We start from the raw sequence: 14,105 nt of genomic DNA, 5'->3' as shown, positions 1-14,105 counted from the left end.
AAAGGATCTCTCCTTCAGGAGGATATTACAATTCTAAATATCTATTCGCCAAACAATGGAGCACCCAAATTTATCAAAGAAACACTACTTTCCCTCAAATCCCATATAGATCCAAAGACATTAATTGTTGGGGATTTTAACACACCACTCTCCCCACTAGATAGATCAACTCGGCAAAAACTCAACAGAGAAACCGCAGATCTAAACAGCTGCATAGATCAACTAGACTTAACAGACATTTACCGAACATTTCACCCAGCAGCATCAGAATACACGTTCTTCTCAGCAGCACATGGAACGTTTTCTAAAATAGATCACATTTTAGGCCACAAAGCAAACTTGTCTAAATTCAGAAACATTGAAGTTATACCTTGCATTCTCTCTGACCACAAGGGAATAAAATTAGAACTCAACACCAAAAGCCACCAAAGAAAGTCCGGTATCACATGGAGGCTGAACAACACACTGCTGAATCATGAGTGGGTCATGGAAGAGATTAGAAAGGAAATTCAAATGTTCATGCTATTCAACAAAAATGAACACACAAATTACCAGCTCCTCTGGGACACAGCAAAGGCAGTACTCAGAGACAAGTTTATAGCTCTGAGCTCCTACATCAACAAATTGGAGAGATCGGAAACTAGCAATTTAATGACACATCTAAACCTCCTTGAAAAAGAGCAGCAAGATAAACCCCAATCCAGTAGACGGAAAGAAATAATCAAAATTAAATCAGAATTAAATGAATTAGAATCCAAAAAAACTATAGAAAGAATCAACAAAACAAAGAGTTGGTTCTTCGAAAAACTTAACAAAATTGACAGACCCTTAGCAAACCTTATCAGAAAAAGGAGAGAACACACCCAAATTAATAAACTCAGAGATGAGAATGGAAACATCACCACGGAAACAACCAAGATTCAGAACATTATAAGGGAATACTTCTCAAAACTTTATGCTAATAAGTTTGAGAACTTGACAGAAATGGACCTTTTCCTAGCAAATATTGACATGCCAAAACTAAACCAAGATGAGTTAAACCAGCTTAACAGGCCCATATCAAGCATTGAAATAGAAACAGCAATAAGAGACCTCCCAGCTAAGAAAAATCCAGGACCAGATGGTTTTACAGCGGAATTTTACAAGGCCTTCAAAGCAGAGCTCACACCAATACTCCTCCAACTCTTCAATGAAATTGAAAGAGAAAGCTCACTACCCAACACATTCTATTAAGCCATCATAACCCTCATCCCAAAACCAGGCAGGGACTCATCAAAGAAAGAGAACTATAGACCCATTTCTTTGATGAACATTGATGCAAAACTTCTCAACAAAATTTTGGCCAATCGACTTCAACAATTCATCCAAAAAATCATACACCATGATCAAACAGGACTCATTTCAGGGATGCAAAGCTGGTTCAATATACGCAAATCAATTAATATTATTCATCACATCAACAGGAGCAAGAATAAGAACCACATAGTTATCTCAATAGATGCAGAAAAAGCATTTGACAAGATCCAACACCCCTTTATGATGAAGGTTCTGGAAAAATTAGGAATCCATGGAACATTCCTCAATACAATAAAGGCTGTATATGACAAACCTACAGCCAACATTATACTCAATGGTGAAAAACTAAAGCCATTTCCTCTTAACTCAGGAACAAGACAAGGATGCCCACTCTCTCCACTTCTCTTCAATCTAGTATTAGAATGCCTAGCTACAGCAATAAGACAAGATGCAGACATAAAGGGGATCCAAATAGGGAAAGAAGAAATAAAACTCTCCCTCTTTGCAGATGACATGATCTTGTATTTAAAGAATCCCATAGACTCCACTCCCAAATTACTCAAGCTGATTCAAAACTTTGGCAAAGTAGCAGGTTATAAAATTAACCCCCAAAAATCAATGGCTTTTCTATATGCCAACAATGAGAAAAGTGTGGCTGAAATTAGGAAAGCAACTCCATTTGTAATAGCCCCACAAAAAATAAAATACCTAGGAATTAACTTAACCAAAGAAGTGAAGGACCTCTATGATGAAAACTTTAAAATCTTGAAAAAGGAAATCAACACAGAACTTAAAAAATGGCAAAACCTACCATGCTCCTGGATTGGCAAGATTAACATCGTGAAAATGGCAATACTTCCCAAGGCTATCTACAAATTCAACGCGATACCTATCAAAATTCCACCCTCATTCTTCAAGGAAATAGAGGAGGCAATCCAAAAATTCATATGGAACAATAAAAGACACCGAATAGCAAAAACGCTCCTCAACGGAAAGAACACTGCTGGAGGAATATCAATACCAAATTTCAAACTCTACTATAAAGCCATAGTAATCAAAACAGCTTGGTATTGGCATAAGAACAGACCTCAGGACCAATGGAATAGAATTGAAAACCCAGAAATGAACCTACAGACCTATAGCCATCCAATCTTCGATAAGGAAGCTAAAACAATAGAATGGAAGAAAGACAGCCTCTTCAGTAAATGGTGCTGGCAAAATTGGTTAACTACATGTAGAAAACTAAAGCTAGATCCTTATATATCACCCTGCACCAGAATCAACTCCAAATGGATCAAAGACCATGAACTCAAAGCAGACACTCTGAAAACATTACAGGATGGAATAGGAGAAACCCTAGGTCTCCTTGGCTTAGGTCGAAATTTTCTGAATAGAGACCGGGAAGCACAACAAATCAAAGAAAGGTTGGACAAATGGGATTGCATAAGATTGCAGATCTTCTGCAGGGCAAATGACATAGCTGGCAAGATCAATAGAAAGCCCACCGATTGGGAGAAGATCTTTACTAGCCATACAACGGACAAGGGTCTCATATCTAAAATATACTTGGAACTCAAAAAATTAAACCACCCAACAACAAATCCTCAAAGAAACAACTGCCCAATAAATAAGTGGGTGAAAGACTTAAAGAGAAGCTTCTCTGAAGAAGAAATAAGGATGGCCAATAGACACATGAAGAAATGTTCAACATCCCTAGCCATAAAAGAAATGCAAATCAAAACAACATTGAGCTATCACCTCACTCCAGTTAGAACAGCAAAAATCAAGAACTCTAACAACAACAGATGCTGGAGGGGATGTGGACAGAAAGGAACCTTACTTCATTGTTGGTGGGAATGTAAACTTGTTCAACCACTTTGGAAAGCAGTATGGAGGTTCCTCAAAAGACTTCACATAGATCTCCCCTATGATCCAGCAATCCCACTTTTGGGCATTTACCCAAATGTTTACAAACAAGACCACACTAAAGCTACCAGCACAACTATGTTTATTGCAGCATTATTTACCATAGCTAAGACATGGAACCAACCCAGATGCCCCTCAGTAGATGAATGGATCAAGAAAATGTGGTATATATACACAATGGAATTCTATGCCTCCATCAGAAAGAATGACATTGCCCCATTTGTTAGTAAATGGAAAGGTTTGGAAAAAATTATATTAAGTGAAGTAAGCCAGGCCCAAAGAAACATAGGTCCCATGGTTTCCCTTATTTGCAATATCTAGTATAGGTATGAGTCAAGCGGAAAAGGTCAGATAATGTGATGTTAGGAAAATGAACCCTTAAATATGTATTTTAATGTTTTCGTTTTTTTCATGCATGTGTTTCTAACGCATTTATAAGATTATTTCTTTGTTGCTTTGTATGTCCCTCCCCCACAGTGTAACCCCTGCTTTCACTATATTTGATGTCAGTATAACATGTGGAGGAGATGGGGACAAACAAGTCGTTTAAGGATTCAGGTGGACCTGTTGCAACAATGAGAAGTACAAAATGTCATGTCAAAACCAGCTTTACAATGTCGGTGTGGGGGGGAGAGGGGGGTATAATTGGGTGGGGGGAGGGGGGTAAAATTGGGTGGGGGGAGGGGGGAAGCGGAGAAGGGAAGTGAAGGGTAAACAAAGGAGGAGGCTGCAATGCTTGGTAAGAAATGTATGCATTATCCTGCCCATGTAATTGTAGCCCCTCTGTACAGTATGTTCTCAAATAAAATAAAATACAATTAAAAAAAATCAATGGAGAGGATAGAGGTCATGACACAGTATCAACATTTTTCTCTTAACATGGAATCTTATAAGATATTTGTTTTTTTTTAATTTCCAGAGTGTTTCAGAAAATAAAAATAATATTTTTGGACAATAAAAAAAAACTCTTATTTCCAATTCTTGGAGTTCATTTTGATACACTTCATTATATATTGTCCTATGCACTTAGTGATTGGGCTATTGTGATCTTCCATTATTATAGATTATTCTAGTTATTACAAATGAGGAAAACCATGCAACCTGTTTTTTGGGGGGGCCTGGCTTGCTTTGCTTAATATGAATTTTTCCAGGTCATTCCATCCATTTCCTTATGAATGGGGCAATATTATTCTTTCTGATGGAAACATAGAACTCCATTGTATGTGTGTATGTATGTATATGTGTGTGTGTGTGTGTGTATATATATATATATATATATATATATATATATATATATATATATATATATACCACACATCTTCTTGATCCATTCATTTACTGGCATCATTTAGAGGCATCTGGGTTGGTTCCATATCTTAGCTATTTCTCCAAGTTTTCTTAGGACATAAATAACATACAGCAAATTCTTCCTCAGACTTAACATGAAAATAACATTTATATTGTTTTTCTTCTTGTATCTATTGGCACAGTTATTTATGAATACTTGATTGTGTACAAATGATGGCTTATTCTACTTACTGAGGCTCCATACAGGCAGGGGTGATTTATCTTTGTGGACTCACTTTTGACTCAAAAGCGATCACAGAACAGATATTTCTCAAACATTTTCAGAACACATCTTCCTTTTCATTTTCCAAAAGCATACCAAGAGAGTAAGCATTGTATATGTGATTTTAGATTTCATTTTTGAAGTTTTAGTGAAGATCGATTTTGGTAAAACACAGTAAAGTAGGAAGAACCAGATGGGAGAGAGAGACAGACAGACAGAGAGAGACAGAGAGATGGAGAGACAGAGAGACAGAGAGAGACAGACATTTTCCACCCAGGAAAGGAAAGGGAAAAAAAGACCCTGGCTTAGTTTCTCATTTTAAATAACTATATTTTAAAAGAAATGTGAAGAATTGGTACTAGATCACTTAAGTGCTCTGGGCATTTCATTACTCGAGCATGTTACACAACTTTAGAAAGCAGATGTCAGAAATGGAAATCTGGAAGGTATATTATATGAGGTTATGGATTCATCAAGGTGGAAATTCTTTGTACAACTAATTGATGCTAATAGGAAGTATGGGACAAACATATCATTATATTATCCAGACCAATGACAGCTATGAGTGGAAACAGATTTCCCTGTCTCAAAAGCTCCTGCAGTGACTGAGATACTATCCTTAGTCCAGACACTGATGCCATCAAGCCCCAATGAAGGATTAGAGAATAACACTGTTAAGTAAGAGAGAAATGGGAGTTTGAAATGGCATTGTGCTTTCAACTGGCAATTCTGCAGACCATGGTCAATCCCATAGACTGTGGTCTGACTCCAGTGCCATTCACAAAGATACCATCTTATTCAGGTGGCACTCTCAGAAGACATTGGCACTTACAGAAAGTAGGACCAGAGCTAGTGACAGTCTCTGCTCAGGCATTGTTGTAAAGCAGAAGAAAATTCCAGATGTTAAAAAAAATGTCATCCCATGATCCCTGGACTTGAGTTCATTTAGCCATTCTTGATAGACGCTAATGCTAGGATCTAGAATCACCTACAAGAAAAAAAATCTTGAAAGACAGTGTGGCTAGGATTGAGAGACAACTTCAATATTAAACCAATGGTAAACATAGAATTCCATCTGTTCTCAAACAACCCTAGAGACTCTTAATATGCAACAATTTAAATGGAATAGGCAATACTGTCTTCATATGCTTATTCTAATGCATAAATGAAGTAATCTCTGTGATTTGTCAAGCCTAAATTGGATTTGAATGTCAGTCAGTATTCAGGAGTGAGGACTTGAATAACAACACTCAAGAGCTAGCTGGTATTTTAGAACTAAAAATTGTTTTGTGGTTATTCCTCTCCTGCTATCCCATAGATTCACTTCCCATCATCCCCGCCCACTTCCACTCAGTGCCACTCCCCAGTATATTTCCTCTGGATTTCTTTCATTATGTGCTCTTCCCTCCTCTTATCTTTCCCACCCCTGCCTCATAATTTAGTGTGAGCTACAGAAAAGCCAGCGATCCTCACCAAAATTCATAACTGTTCACCCCTTTATTCAAAACTCTCCCAATAAAATCTTATTTTCTCAACCATAATTAACAATACTTGGTTTATCCTTCCAGCCATACTTTCTTTACATTTTCACAATAGCCAATATTATAGTTTGTATTCCTTTAATTAACACCTAAATTACAAACCAGAATGCAAGCTCTATGAGAACAAAGATGATATGTTTTGTTATTTGCTCTCCAATATCAAGAAAATACTGTGCACAGAATAGACATTTATGCCTTTATTGAATGGAAAAATACATATTTCTCATCCATACTCAGCCAGATGTATTATGGGAGTTTAAATCAATAGAACACACCAGAATAAAGACCCAATTCAACTTCTAGTGAAGAGACATAGTCCAAACAGGAGCAATAGGAATGCAGAAACTTATATGCAGGCAATAGCATTTTAATTCCCTGTTGCCTTGTACCAAGTAAACATGAGGTAGGTAGCTTAAATCATATCCATTTATTAGTTCAGAGCCCTGCAGGCCACTCTAGGCAGGTCTGACTGGATTCTCTGCTCAGGATTTCACAGACCAAAATCAAGTTGTTAGGCAGGAAGAGCTCTCACCTAGAAGCACCAGGAGATTTATTTTTAATTGTGAGTGAGCTGGTGATGTTTGGGCTTTGGGTTTTGATTTTTGTTTTGCTTTTGCTTTTCTTTGAGACCAGATCTCATTATATAGCACAGTCCTCCCTCCCCGGCCTCCAGAAGACTTGGAATACAGGCATGCTCCAGGATGCCTGACAGGAAGATTCACTTCAAAGCTCTTTCATATTATTGACAAGATTCAGATTCTTGCAGTTGTAAGGATAGAATAGCAGTTTCCTTGCTGGCTGTTGGCCACTCTCAGCTTCTAGAGGCCACACCATTCCTTGTCACATGCCTCCTTGCATCTTCAGGGCAGGTTCCATCTAGCACATTACTTGGAGCGTCTTTGACTTCTTTTACCAAGCAGTGAAAAATATGTGATTTTAAAGAGTAATTAGATGAGGCCCACCTGTCTGGCCTTCCTTTGGTTTTTGCAGAGTTAACTACTATTAAGAAGGCACATAAAATTGTTGCTCCATTAGCTATCTTGCCCTTTGCATTTAGAAATACACTTAGAAGTAAAATCATCTCTCAGTATCTACAGCACAATAGTGTATCTAAAAATACATGAAATTGGGCTGGGAAGGTGGCTCAGTGGTAGAGCGCTTGCCTTGCATGCCTGAGGCCCTGGGTTCGATTCCTCAGCACCCCATAAGCAGAAAAAGCCAGAAGTGGTGCTGTAGCTTAAGTGGTAGAGCTGAAGAGCCTTGAGCTGAAGAGCTGAGGGACAGTGCCAGGCCCAGAGTTCAGACCCCAAGACTAACAAAAAAAAGTACATGGAATCTCCTGTCCCTGGTGTAGAATGGCATAGTATTTGCTAATAATTTTCACATATCCATCTTCGTGTGTGTACACACACTCAGATCCTGGAAACTTTCCCTTTGTTTTTTTTCTCAAGGTTAGCATTCTACCACTTGAGCTACAGCACCACTTCTGCCTTTTTGGTAGTTAATTGGAGATGAAGTTCTCACAGACTTTTCTGCCTGGCTGGCTTTGAAGTATGATCCTCAGATTTTAGCCTCCTGAATAGCTAGGATTACAGGCATGAGCCACCAGTGCCCATCTCCTTATATTTTAAATCATCTCTAGATTATAGTACATAATGCAATATAAATACCATGCAAATAGTTGTTATTCTGTATTATTTAGGGAAAATGGCATGAAAGATCTAAACATGTTCAGTACAGACACAAGTGTTTACCAAATATTTTTACCCTAAGGCTGTTTAAATCCACAGATGCAGACCTGTGGTTAGGTAGAACCAGTGGTTTAATAGGTACTTTTGCTATTATTCTGACTGTACAGACTTCACAGAGATGCCTGCAGTCAGCTGGGCTAAAAACCAAACTTATAAACAAAATGTCACACTAAAGATAAGAAAGAAAAGGATACCTTTCCGTAGAACCTTCCATTGGCTGTGTTTCCTGTTGTCATCAGGATCTGCTTACATACAAAGGATAGCTCCCAGACACTTATTCTATTTCCTATAAGTGTGTGTCATTATGCTCTGATCACACTTTTCAAAATACTATTCATGAATCCTCACAATCTTAAGGAGTTACATTGGGAAACCAAATGATCTATGTTTTACAATGGAACTGGTGCCCAGAGTAACTTGTCTGCAGTCTAACAAGAATGCATTGACAACTTTGGCATTTAGGTCCCTGTCTTGTAAGGCCTAGAGCCATGTTCTTCTATCTCATTTATACGAGGAACAGGATTGTCACTAGACAGAGCTATGTTCAGAATTCCTTCTTGGATGGTGCCTGCCAGTCTGTAGGCTTCTGTTCAGACCTTGTTGAAGCTAAGTAGATGTCTGTGGATTGTTCAATGATCTTTCTGCAATATCTGAGTTTTAGCAATGCACAACAAAGAAAATATCTCAATGTAAATGAGATGTAAAAGGAACTGCTTCTTCTGTTAAATAAAAAAAAGATAAATCCCAAAGACTTATGAGGTACCTCTTCTTATTACAAGAAAAACAGGTCACTATAGGACATGGCACAGAAAGCCAGGAAAGCAGGTAGTAGAGGGTCCTGTCTCTCCTACAGCCTTGTCCTGCAGGGTTGAGTCCACATATAACACACATTGGGGAAGTGGGATAACTAATAGTGGCATGAACCAAACAATCCACTGTCAGTAATCATAGATGACTACTATCTACTCAAATCAGTAAGAGAATGTGATTACAGAAGTCTATCCTCATCCACAATTGCTTAACACCTAACTCCCAGATAGCCAAAACAAAACAGATATTAACTTCACACAGAACTACCGACCTACACAATGTTAAGCTTAGGCTTAAAGAGAAAATGAATTCAGAAATGAATTTTGTATCCCTTACTTAGCTGTGTGGCTTTGAAAATTTTCCTTAATATCCTACATTCTCCTACGTTTCTCCTCAGCAAATGTGAATAAAAAAATTACTTACCTTAGAGTATTATTGTGAGGATTAAATCAGTATTAGTTAAGCAGTTGGCTCATAGTAAGCACTAATAAAATGTTTGATATTGTCTCTGTACCTTAGGGAATAGCTCTTTTTTTCCAGCTGGTATAACTATTGGGAGGAATTTCTTCCATCAAAATTAGGGAAACATAATTATTCAAATAAGGAAGATAATGTGTAAGAAATTTTTTGTTTAAATTCACATTTTTAACAACAGTATTTAATCTGATTGAACCTAAGAAATAATCCAAATTACTAGGCAATTATATTTGTTTATAAATATATCTGCAGGAAGATATGAGGATATATTCAGATATTCTGTATTAGCCCAAACAATTTTCTGTGAGGGAAAATTAAAACGTGGGTGGAAGGACTGGCAGAAAACACTTGTTTTTGAGATTAAATGTGAAACATGATGGAAATCGCCATGGAGATGTTATGAAGTGTTAAGTCTCCACAAATCAGGGACAATTCTGCCATTAGAATTCTTCAGGGGTTTATTAAACAAGATACCTTAGTGCCTGAATGCCTCAATAATCAGTAATGGTTTGGGGGTATTTCCCCCTTCTCTGATTATGAAATTCAAATAGAACAGTACATCCAAGTTAATTAGATCAGTTACTAAATAAAAGTTTCAGAGAAAAAAAAACAAAAGCCTATTTGGGGCAGTTTAAACAAAAAGTTTGAGACCTACCTAGTCTGATGGTCCAAACTGAAAGAAAAGCTGGGCATGATAGCTTAGGCCTATAAGCCTAGATACTTGGAAAGGAGATATCAGGGAATCATGATTCCAAGCCAGCCTGAGGGAAAAGAGTCTGCAAGATTCCATCTCAACCAATGTCTAGGAATCTGTTTGTGTCCATTAACCCAGCAACAAAGGGAAGCACAAATAGGAGGATCAAAGTCCAGGCTGGCTTGGACATAGAATGAGAAATAACCAGTATAAAAACAGGTGATGGAGTGGATCAAGGGTAAAGTCTGCCCAGCACATGGCAGAGATCTGAGTACAAACCCTAGTAGCATGAAACGACAACAACAAAAAAGCAAGAGATTTCTTTCAAGTGAATTGGCCATTCCTTTGTTCCAAGGCACATGTGCTCTAAAGAGACATGCTGTTAGTTTCTCTCAATAATATCATTTCTTGTAATTTGTAAATGCGAATTTGACCAATGATGGTAATCTTTGGCAGGTATTTCATATCCAGGACAACAAGGCTTTCAAATGATTCTAAAGTATATGAAAATGTTAGTGGGTTTCATCCACACATTATTTTACTTTAAAAAAAAAAAACCCATGAAGTCAAAGATGAATATAGACCAAAAAACACTACTTAAAGATCTAGAAAGATACAAGCTAGACTTCGGAACAGAACACAAATATCCTATTTCCTTTGTAACTTCTAAGAATAGATTTTGTTGTTGCTTTGTATGTTCCTCCCCCACGGTATAACCCCTATTTTCACTGTATTTGATGTCGGTGCCCTGCATCTTGTATATACACTTCTCTAATTCAGGGAGGGGAAGGGAAAAAACAAAATGCTTAAATAAGGATACAGGTTGACCCATTGTAGCAATAAGATGTACAAAACACTAAAAAGGAACTTTACAACTTCGGCGGAGGTGGGGGGTGCTAGTTGTGAGGGTGGGAGGGGAGGGATGGTAGGGGGAAAACAAAGGAGGAGGCAACAATGCTCAATAGGAAATGTGCTCATTACCTTGCTAATGTAACTGTAACCTCTCTGTACAGCATTTTTACAATTAAAAAAATGTACAAATAAAGAAATGTACTCATTACCTTGCCCATGTAATTGGAACCCCTCTGTAAGGTATTTTCACAATAAATTTTTTTTTAAATAAACAAATTCAAAACAAGAGAAAAAAAAGAATGGATTCCAAAATGTCATACAGTATAAGCTGATAGGAGAGCTTGGTTCCAAAATGTAGACACCTGGATAATCATTCCCTTTGTAATTCTTTGGATCCCACCTCCCTGGCCACATGCAAGCACTGGGAAAAAAGATGGCCCCAGGGTGTGGGTAGCCTTGACCTGTAGGTCAGAAAATCTCCTTAATATAATTTTTTCCAAGTCTTTCCATTTCCTAACAAATGGGGCAATGTCATTCTTTCTGATGAAGGCATAGAATTCCATTTTGTGTGTGTGTGCATATATATATAGAGAGAGAGAGAGAGAGAGATAGATAGATAGATATAGATATATATAACATTTTCTTGATCCTTTCATCTACTGAGGGGCATCTGAGTTGGTTCCATATCTTAGCTACGGTAAATAATGCTACAATAAACATAGCTGTTCTGGTAACCTTGTTTGTGATCATTTGGGTAAATGCCCAAAAGTGGGATTGCTGGGTCATAGGGGAGTTCTATGTGGAGTCTTTTGAGGAACCTCCATACTGCTTTCCAAAGTGGTTGAATAAGTTCACTCCCACCAACAATGCAGTAGGGTTCCCTCCAGCTCCAAAGATAATTTTTATTAAGTGAAGTAAGCCAGATCCAAAGAAAGGTCCTATGGTTTCCCTTACTTGCAATAACTTGTATAAGTCTAGGACAAGCAGAAAAGGTCAAAAGCTATGTACATATGACCATATAAGATGATATTAAGTGAAATGAACTCCAAGATAAGGACATAACTGGTTTTTTTCTTTCTTGCTATTGTTTTTAATGAATTGAAAATGTACTATGTGATTGTTTTTGTTTCTTTTGTATGTTCTTCCCCCATAGTATAACTCCTGTTTTCACTGTATTTGATGTCAGTGCCCTGCGTCTTGTATATACATTTTTCTAACTTGGGGACGGGAAGGGAAATAACAAAATGCCAAAATAAGGATACAGGTTGATATGTTAGAAACAATAGCAAGAAAGAAAAAAACCACCTGTGTCCTTATCTTGGGGTTCATTTCATTTAACATCATCTTATCTGACCTTTCTGCTTGTCTCAGACATATACTAGTTATTGCAAATAAGGGAAACCATGGGACCTATGTTTCTTTGGGCCTGGCTTACTTCACTTAATATAATTTTTTCCAAATCTTTCCATTTCCTAACAAATGGGGCAATGTCATTCTTTCCATTGCGTATATATACCACATTTTCTTGATGCATTCATCTACTGAGGGGTATCTGGGTTGGTTCCATTTCTTAGCTATCGTAAATAATGCTGCAATAAACATAGTCGTGCTGGTAGCTTTAGTATGGTCTTGTCCCTCCCCCACAGTATAACCCCTGTTTTCACTGTATTTGATGTTAGTATAATTTGGGGAAGGGAAGGGAGAAAACAAATTGTTTAAATAGGGATACAGGTGGAGCCATTGCAACAATGAGATGTACAAGACACTATGTCGAAAAACGAAAAACGAACTTTACAATTTTGGCGGCAGTAGGGGAAGAGGGTGGGTTGGAGCGGGGGAAGTGTAGTAATGGAGATGGGAGGGCAGGGATGATAGGGGAAAAACAAAGAAGGAGGCAACAATGTTTGATAAGAAATGTACTCTGGGCTGGGAAGGTGGCTCAGTGGTAGAGCGCTTGCCTTGCATGCTCAAGGCCCTGGGTTCGATTCCTCAGCACCACATAAGCAAAAAGAAAAAAGCTGGAAGTGGCACTGTGGCTCAAGTGGTAGAGCGCTACCCTTGAGCTGAAGAGCTGAGGGACAGCGCCCAGGCCCAGAGTTCAGGCCCCACGACCGGACCCAAAAAAAAAAAAAAAAAGAAATGTACTCATTACCTTGCTCATGTAACTATAACCCCTCTGTACAGTATTTTCACAATAAAAAAAAACTTATTTAACCCATTGCAACAATGAGATGTACAAGTCATTATGTCGAAAAATGAACTTTACAACTTTGGTGGGGGGAGAGGGGAAGGGTAAGCGGGGAGGATTGAGTGGGGGAGGGGGGGAGGATGGAAAGGGATGGGAAGGGGAAACAAAGGAGAAGACTATAATGCTTGATAAAAAATGTACTCATTATCTTGCCCATGTAATTGTAACCACTCTGTACAGTATTTTCACAATAAGAAAAAAAAGTAAGAACATTAAAAAAAAAAAGAAATGTACTCATTACCTTGCCCATGTAAATGTAACTCCTTTGTACGGTATTTTCACAATAAAAAAAGAAAGAAAGAAAAAAAATTATTTAAAAAATAAAATGAATAAATATATAAATAAAGGAAAAGAAAAAAAAGGATACAGGTTGACCCATTATAACAACGAGATATAGAAGAAGTTATGTTGAAAACGAACTTTACAACTTGGTGGGGGGAAAGGGATAAGTTGGGGAGGGAAGGGATGGTAGGGGGAAAAACAAAGGAGGAATTAACAATGCTCGATAGGAAATGTACTCGTTACAGCATTTTTACACTAAAAAAACATTTACAGAAAAGAAAGTTTCCTTGGCACTACTTGTTAGGATAGGAGTTTTGAACTCACAGTGCTAAATACATTTCTCTTGAGGTTACAAGTAGATCTCCCATATCTGTCCCTGAAGTCTGGGCATACAATGGTTATACAGCCTGTGGCACGGATTTGAAGACTCTCCAGTCCTATCGGTCATATCCTGGCATTCCCCTCCCATCCCCACACATCACCTACTCTATGGCATTTTACTGGAATGCTAGGAGGGGCACAAACAATGTTAGAGGATTCTAGAAGCAGGAGAACAAAGGATAGCAACACAATTTTAAATAGATTTTCTGCCTATAAACACAGGATGGTCAAATGAGATGTTTTATTCCTTTTATAAGATGGCAAAAAAGGGGTGACA

The 14,105-nt window shown here is 37.9% G+C and overlaps 1 long non-coding RNA gene across 2 annotated transcripts in view; it reads right to left on the bottom strand.

Annotated features, from left to right (window-relative positions):
- LOC138831609 (uncharacterized) overlaps positions 1-13,904 on the bottom strand; it is a 31,033-nt gene extending 17,129 nt beyond the window's left edge. For both annotated transcript variants that reach the window (XR_011373401.1, XR_011373400.1), the window contains exon 1: positions 13,772-13,904. This is a non-coding gene — a long non-coding RNA (uncharacterized lncRNA). The remainder of the gene's footprint in view (positions 1-13,771) is intronic.
- Between the last annotated feature and the right edge of the window lie 201 nt (positions 13,905-14,105).

This window comes from Dipodomys merriami, unplaced genomic scaffold (genome assembly GCF_024711535.1).
Source record: "Dipodomys merriami isolate MVZ:Mamm:240054 unplaced genomic scaffold, mDipMer1.0.p SCAF_2, whole genome shotgun sequence".
NCBI lineage: Eukaryota > Metazoa > Chordata > Mammalia > Rodentia > Heteromyidae > Dipodomys > Dipodomys merriami.
This window is presented reverse-complemented; position numbering and strand designations above follow the sequence as displayed.